Source organism: Condylura cristata, unplaced genomic scaffold (genome assembly GCF_000260355.1).
Source record: "Condylura cristata isolate star-nosed mole 26May11 unplaced genomic scaffold, ConCri1.0 scaffold00044, whole genome shotgun sequence".
Classification (NCBI taxonomy): domain Eukaryota; kingdom Metazoa; phylum Chordata; class Mammalia; order Eulipotyphla; family Talpidae; genus Condylura; species Condylura cristata.
Genome location: NW_004567145.1, coordinates 1,558,396 through 1,566,785, shown reverse-complemented (window position 1 = coordinate 1,566,785; position 8,390 = coordinate 1,558,396).

Here is an 8,390-nt window from a genome sequence, read left to right as displayed (position 1 = left end):
TGGCATTCTATTGAGCATGATAGTCCCAAATTGCAAAATATGCATTCTTTACAAGTTCAATCGAACAATGACTAAAACAGCCTTGGGGGGACATTCACCAGCCTTAGGGGACTTATTTCACATACTGTAATACTCAGACCACAAACAAATTAAGCTAGAAATTTAAAAAATGGAAATAAAAACTGAATAATCCCCAAACATTTCACTATTAAGTAATATACTTCTTTATATCCCATGGATCAAAGAAGAAATAGCAATGAAAAATAGGAAATAAATGAACTAAATAGTAATAAAAATATAATTGGTCAACATTTGCAAGATACTGCTAACAGTTTTAAAGGAAAATAGGTCATCTTGAAAGACTAAAAAGATAAGGAACTAAAAATATATCAGATAGAAAACAATGATCTAACATCTCTCTCGCTATATTAAAAAAAAGTAAATAAAGTAAATAATTTGCAGAGTAGGCCAGCATTGTAGACACTCAGAGAAGAGTTATTGTTGCAGCTTCAATTCAAAGTCAACCTGAAGAAGTAATTCCAGCTTCAAGGTATTTCTATTTTTCTCTGAAGATTTTCATTTGATTGGTTTAGTACCACCTATGATATCTGTGTTACTCAGAACCTGATTTTAATGGTACTCACAACTAAAAAATACTTCTACAGAAACACCTAGACTGTTGATTGACAGTAACAGTGCACCATAGAAGGCCAAATGGACATACAAAATTAATCATTATACCCACATTTATTTGTTATTTTATAGGAGTTCCTAGTCAGTGTGATAAAAGCAAGTAAAATAAAAAGATATAAATAAAACTGTAATTATTAATAAATTATGTAATAGTTTATATAATTATTAATAAGTTATGTAATACTTATGTAACGAGGCAATCCATAAACTATTAGAATCAATAAGGAAATTTATTAAGGTCATTGAACACTTTGTCAAAATATAAAATAAATAATTTTCCTACACACTAGCAATAAAGAATTAGTTAATGAAATGTCAAGTGGCATCAAAAATCAACCATTCAGGAGTAAATATAAAAAAACATACAGAAAAAGACAAAAACTACTAAGAAAAAGACCAAACTACTAAGAAAAACTGAAGGTCAATTTATAGAAATACTGTCCAATTTTTTGTTATCCACAGTAATTATGCTCTATGAAGTCTCTCCAAACATTGAATTAACAAGCACTGACAACCGATAGTAGATCAATTGATAGATAAGATCAGCTTCTTGCTAAGCCTTGATCACATTTTTGCCAACCAAGCAATGCAGTCTTTTTTAAAGTGTGTTTTCTTTGAAGACACCTTATTTAATATGTATTGCTCATGTATCAAAACAGAGGACCTGAGTGATCCAAGAAAGAAGAGGCCCTGAGGAGCCATAAAAAAAGAAATGGGAACAGTCAAGATAATGATAATGAAAATCCCAGTACAAAATCTATATGATAGATATAGCCATCAGCCAATCCACACTGGAGCAGGCCAGATGCAGCAAGACAAGAAAATTAGTAACTCCAAGAAAAGAAGACTTTGAAGGAAAGAAAAGTAACTATTATATTTTCCATAGCTCAGCAGTCCATTACAGTTATCAATTCATAATAGTGGGAGCACTAATTATTTATTCAACCAAAATTATGACACAATTATTGGGTGAATAAAAGTATAGAAGCTTCAAGTAAGAGCTAACCTAATCCTCACCTTCTATAATAAAGATAATAATGAAGCTAATAGTAGGAAGCTAAAACAGAAAAATAAGCAAGTGGAAAACTGTACTTATATTTAGAGATGTATGAATAAGAATTGGGAAGGAATCAAAAGGTGTTTCCTGTTGAGAAAGATCATTAGTCATAGTAGAGAGAGTGTATTCCTGTTTTTCATAGCAAGTTTTATAGAATTATTTTATTCCATAATTATAATCATATGTAATCTTGATAGCAATAAAAAAAAATTTAAAAGTCAGAAAGTAAACTGGTACCCCCAGAATCTGAAATAATCTGAAATCAAGCCCAACACGTGTTGACTAATCTTGAAATCTCTTTGAAGTTTCATCTTAACATTCAGTACTATGTTTCATTTTACTCTGTGATTTTTTTTAAAGATTTATTTATTCATACAGAACTGGGTTACAGGCCAGAGGTGCAGGGGCGGTGAGAGGCTTCACCAGAGACAGAGTGGGGAGCAGAAAAGGCAGACTGACAAAGTACACTGCCGAGGGGAGCAGTGGGCGGGTCAGGAGAGGTCTGCCACACCATGTGGGTCACCTCCAGGGCAGGCAAGGAGCCAACTCATGCTGAAATGGCTTTAGCTTCTTAGTGCTGTGCTTTAGCCTGCTGCACCACTAGGGAGGTCCTACTCTGTGATATTTGCATGTTGATAGAACTATTCTTTATGTTCCAAACTTTATACACCTCAGACTACAAAACAAAACAAACCTTTCAGTTTTTGTTTTGTTTTATGAGTCTTCCCCCCAATTTTTATTGTGACAAAAATCACATAACATAAAATGTATATCTTAACCACTTTTAGGTAGAGTTCTATGGCATTAAGTATATTCACATTGTTGTGCAATCATCTCTGAAACCATGGAGAATGTTATATAGCTCATGGGTCTTTACAACTATAAGACACAACTCAGCTTTAGGGTACAAACTAACAAGGGGTTTACTAACAAAGGGGAAAATGGAGAAAAGGAAAGAGTTTGTAAGGCCACAAATGGCCTACCTCAGAAAATGTCTGTGGTGCCCAATAGTTCAAATCAAAAACTGCTCATGCAAGATGATATTGTTCCTTCAGTGAGCGCTTAGAGTGGGTGAAAACCTCAATAAGTTATAAACTAGGTTCCAACTCAAGATAAAAGCAGGAGGTGATCACAAGTGGTGCTATTGAGGTGGCCCCACAGCAGAAGACTTTTAACGCTAAGCACATCTAAAAATATCTCTCTCCCCGTGACTCACATTGATGCTGGCCTTAAGTGGTAGCAATCCAAAGTCCAGGCTGCTAACACCGGTTATCAGACAAGACAGTGCTGGAGGCAACAGCACCAAGAGGTAGTCTAGAGAGTCGGAAGCAGTGGTCAGCTCTTACAGATGGCCAGACACAGGTCAACAGTGTTGGTCACAGGTCAGCATGTCAGTCAGCACTGGTCAGCAGGCAGTACTTCCTGAAGAGCAGGCACTAGTGGTATAATTCTTAAAGATGTTGGGCATAAGCTAACAACAGAGTGCTCTTGTAGAGCTGATGCCAGGGCAATGGCACCAGACACAACTTTTCAGAGTTACTAGCACCAATCATGTTAGTTGGTAGGTTCTGTCAGAGGCAGAGATCCCAAAGGTCTGCAAATGTTTCAAAGGCCTAGGAGGTGACAGATATTTTGAGGTCTTTGTCAATCTCTAAGGTACAGAGAGATTTGCAAATGTCTGTAAAAGTCTGCATCTATCTGAATGCTGAATTGGTCTGAAACCCTCTGACCTTTCAAACTGATTTATCCATGTACAATTCCAGCTGCTTCCAAGATTTGATTGGTCCTGGTCAAGTTCAAATCTGACTGGTCCATTTACAATTCTTTAGTTATCTCAAAACCTTGAATGGCACTGGCTGGAGCTTGAAACTGATTGGCCTACCAGGAGCTCAAGCCTGATTGGATCATTTACAATTCTGGCAAGGTATTCAAAAGTGAAATTATACTAGCATGCCCAAACATTATATACACTGTTGTGGGTCACTCCAGTATCAGTGGTGGGCCCTACAATGGAGACAGGTATGCCGCAAACCCAGTTGCTAAGGAGGTTTCAGTGGGGCTGGATGCTCACCCAAGCAGTCAGAGCATGGGCTGCTGCTGCTGTTGGAGCTCCCGGGGCTGGCCTGCAGTCCATATGATGAGCTCAGATTACAGACACACCACAGTCTCTCTCCCCATGGTTCACACTGATGCTGGCCCTCAAACCTGGCTGCCAAGGCAGACCTCAGCAAAGTCAGTCATAACCATGCTCTGCAGGGCTCCTGTTACATCACAATCATCTATTACCCAAGCTCCATCTTCCCACACTGAAATTCTGTGTTGATCATGCAATGATTCCCGATTCCCCACTTTCACACTCTAAGCTCCAATAACCAGAATTTTGGCTGTGTTATGAATTAACTAAATATTTCATATAAATGGAATTATATAACTGCCTCTTAAGTGTTTTTTTCTTTTTATCACTTAGTATTATATGTTCAAGGCTTTTTCATGTTGTAGGATGTCAGAAGTTTTTTTTTTCTTTTTTAAGACTGAATTAATATTCCATTGAATAGATACACTATATTTTGTTTACCCATTCACCTTTCCATGATCACTTGAGTTATTTCCACCTTTTAGCTACCTGGATACTATTTCTATGAACATGGGTGTTTCTCTTTCAGACCACACCTTTCAGTTTTACATTCAGATCTTGCACAATATCATATATGTCTATTTCTGAGATTTTCTCATCCCATATTTGAACAGAAACTGATTATTTGTCCCCTTTTTCCCTGCTACTTATATATTCAACAAACATTGACAGTATGTTTATCTACATATAACATATGTATATGTTATTCTAAGCATGATGGATTCAGCAGGGTGTGAGGATGAGGTCTTTCTTGTACTGACTTACATTCTGATGGGGGAAGGGGTGGTCAAGGAAATGGAACATACAAAAAAACAAGAAAATTTCCACCAATTAAAGATGAAAAGAAACAGAATTCACTTATATCCTGTTCTGTAAGTCTCTGAGAACCCTGGACTCTCCTGTTTCAAATTATATCAAACAGCAGCACATCCAGACACACTGTCTTCTGCTACAAAACCCACCAAAATCCCTACTCTAGACACAGAAAGAGGAAATACTCTCCTCTTGCTCTTCCTTTGTAATGAGGAAAGCCTTCCTAGCTCCTCTTTACAACACCCAGAGAAACAGGTGCTCTGAAGGAGCTTGTCAATGGGTGGAAGTTAAAAGCAGGGAAACAACCCATGTCTGGGACCAGAAAGGTTCCCTGCCAGGTAGCTGTCCTCACACTGCTCAGGAGAAGCCAGTCTCCACCTCATCACTGGAGAGCATAAGACGCTACTGGACTCTGGATTCAGTACAAATTGAAATAGCCCTATGAGAGCCACCAGTAGAACTCCAACTCAGGATATGCTCCTGCATCCAAGCCAGCAGAGCACATCCTCCACACAACACAAGGCCATGGACAAGCTTCCCTCTTTCCAGGTAAGTTTCTGAGGGCCTGAAAACAAACAAGCAAACAAAAGAAGGCAGTAGCACAGCACCTAGTGTCTCCATAAGAGCACTATAATTTAGAGCAACCAAAATGGGAGGGGGTGCGCAGAGGAAGGGGAGATTGTTTTAATGAAATAGTTCACAAACTCGAGTCGTGCAAGTCAGGAAACTGTGTTAGGCGTGTGGTTTGTCCTATCATCTTTCATCCCTCATACCTTACACAATCTAAAATTCCCAGTCATGCCTTGTTGACCATCTTAATGCTACCCCTCACTCCATGCTGACTCCACTGTTACATTATTTACAGGTGGTAAGAAAATCTTGATAAACTAGGTTCCAGGGCCCTCCCTGGTGGTGAAACAGGTTAAGGCGCAGCACTATAAAGCTATCTGCAGCCATTACAGCACAAGTTTGATCTCTGGGCAGGGAGGTGATGCGCATGCTGTGGCAGAGCTCTCCTGACAGGCACCTTGGTCCCCTCAGCAGTCTATTTCAGTGCATCTGTCTGTTCTTCTCCCCACTCTGTCTCTGGTGACTCCTCTCTACCTCTCCCCATACCTCTCTGGCCTTTACCCTAGTTCTGTATGCATAAATAAATGAATCTTAAAAAAAAAAAAAAACTATGTTCCACATAAAAATATTTGTGCTAGCTTATATTTCAAATCATTTTATATGCATTCAACCCAACAATAACCCTCTTTGATAGATTGGGGACTCTATTTCTATTTTCTCCATAAGATATTTTAAACTAAGACCAAGTTGTTCAATAGAATTGGCTAAAATTCTGTTTTAGCCAAATGAGTGGTTTAAGTGAAAATAAAAAGCCTCCTAAATCCCATAGTCTTCTTCAGTCTAATGTGAGAAACACAAGAAGGCACCATGTTGACCTAATTCAGCATGGTATCCTCAATGCCTTGCATAGCACTGAGATTATAGTTGACATTCCGTGAATATTTCCAGAGGGAAAGGGAAGTGGAGTGGAGGGTAGGGAGGGTAGAAAGGAAGAGGGGTATTTATTTATAGGATGAATCCATGGTGACTTTCCTTTACGAATATCTAGATTTTCTCTCCTTATTAGACAGGTGTTTTTTATTATGTTTAGAGCTATCATCAATTGATATTTAATTGCCCCTCATCCTCTCCCACACTAACTCCCAGAGAAGTGATCTGGTTTGAAAGGAGCTTGAAGCATTGTTCTATCTAGAGAAAATATCTGGAAGCATCCAGTACGTGCATCACTTGAACCTCATCAATTATGGTTTCTTTTAGGCATGTATGATCTCAACTCAAATAAGGTGGACGAAAGGCTACTGTGATGTTTATCCTGTCTGAGCTTTGATGTCATTTGTTGGTAAGGTCTTTAGGTTGCTTGCTATGTGAAACTTTCCATAAAAAGCCAGTATGTTAGATCCCTAAAAATGCAAAAACTCTTTTTTTATAATATGAATGGCATCTGAATAAAACTGTTTTTGTGTGAGGTGATCAGCACACAAGTACAGTAATAGGTAAATTACAGTAAAGTTTAAACAAACTTCTCTAAGATCAGGCCACCTGGCATTTCAGAGACTATTTTTCTTCTAAATCTCTATTTTTTGATTGTTCTGCCTCTGATGCTATCTAATATAGAAAACTTAAGGTCTTCTCCTGCTACTAAGGGAAATTCCCCGGGTTGACAGAATGATGTAATCAATAATTTCTAATAATCAGCTCTAGCCCACATCTTCTGTTTTGTAACCAGTTCCAGCCTGCAAAAGATAGACTTACATGCATTTTAACATTAGCCCTTTGTCTGAAAAGCTATACTTAGATCTCTGACCAGGGGTAGGCTTATAGGGAAATCATGAGAAGAAATCATGACCAAATATAATTTTCTTGTGATGTTAAAGCCTCAGCAATGTAACATTAGTATTTCATTTTACTGACTTTATGAAAGAACTGAAATGGGATTTAATGATCAAAAATGAGATGATTAAAAGCTCAATGCTTCTGTTCTATTATATCAATATTAATATTTAATAATAAATAAGACTTGCTTTATTTTTTATAACAAACAGTAAGTCAAACTCGGAATAGACAACCTCTGATGCCAGAATGAAAGATAAGCCATAGACATATTAGAGAAAACACCAATAATATTAAAAATGAGAACAAATTTTGAGAAAGCTGCTTGCAGTCGGCATTAAAAAATGATTTGGAAAAACAGTTAATGTCTTTCTTCCCTCCTAACTGTTGTAATTCCCTGTAGCTGTTTCATCTAAAGACAAAAGGTAACAAAGGGACTGACCATCCTCATGGCTTTGGCATTTGCTACCACAAAAGCTGAACAGACAACCTAGATGCAAGATGTATGGATAAGTCCAGTAGAATCACAAGACAGTAGGTTTTATGGATACCTGAAGGAACAATATTCTTCATTCATGTGGTACAACAGATGCTCATACTGTCACCTCTTACCAAGCTCAAGATTGGCAGAGTCTAAGGGTAATTCAGGCACAGCTATTCTCAGAAATACCTCTTCTTAGGCAATTTGAATGTGAAGTCAGAGTTAAAGAGAGGACTTGCAGTTTTGATAATGTATGGCCCATTGGCCATTTGCTGACACCCACAGTCTCAATATCCTTAACTGTGAAATCGGGTAATAGTAGAAATTATCTTTCTGCATTATTGTAGCAATTACATGGAATAATTATGTATATAATTGTGCATAATTATGTATATAATTGTGTATAATTATGTACACAGTGATAAGCAATTGTAAAAGCTGGGAAATCATTACCTGCCGATTGTTAATATTGACACCATCCCCTTGCTGAAGGAACTTGTAGGGGATAGGAACATAGCCACTCTCAGGTGGTGACATTGTAACAATGTAATGGCACAAAATTTCTTTGTGTTTGGAGCTTGTCCTAAAAATCAACCATGAAAGGTCCTTGATTTGTGTTAGTGTGACACATGAGACATGACTCTCCTGAGCAGGACATGTTCAACCACATGTCTACTCCTACATGTCTCTCTGTCTCACAGGGTTCCAGGAAGATCCACATAGATGTCATGAGGATCCTCAGGAAGGTCCCTGTTTCTTAGTCATACTGAATATACTCTACTCCAAATAAAGAGAAACTATACTGATAAGAA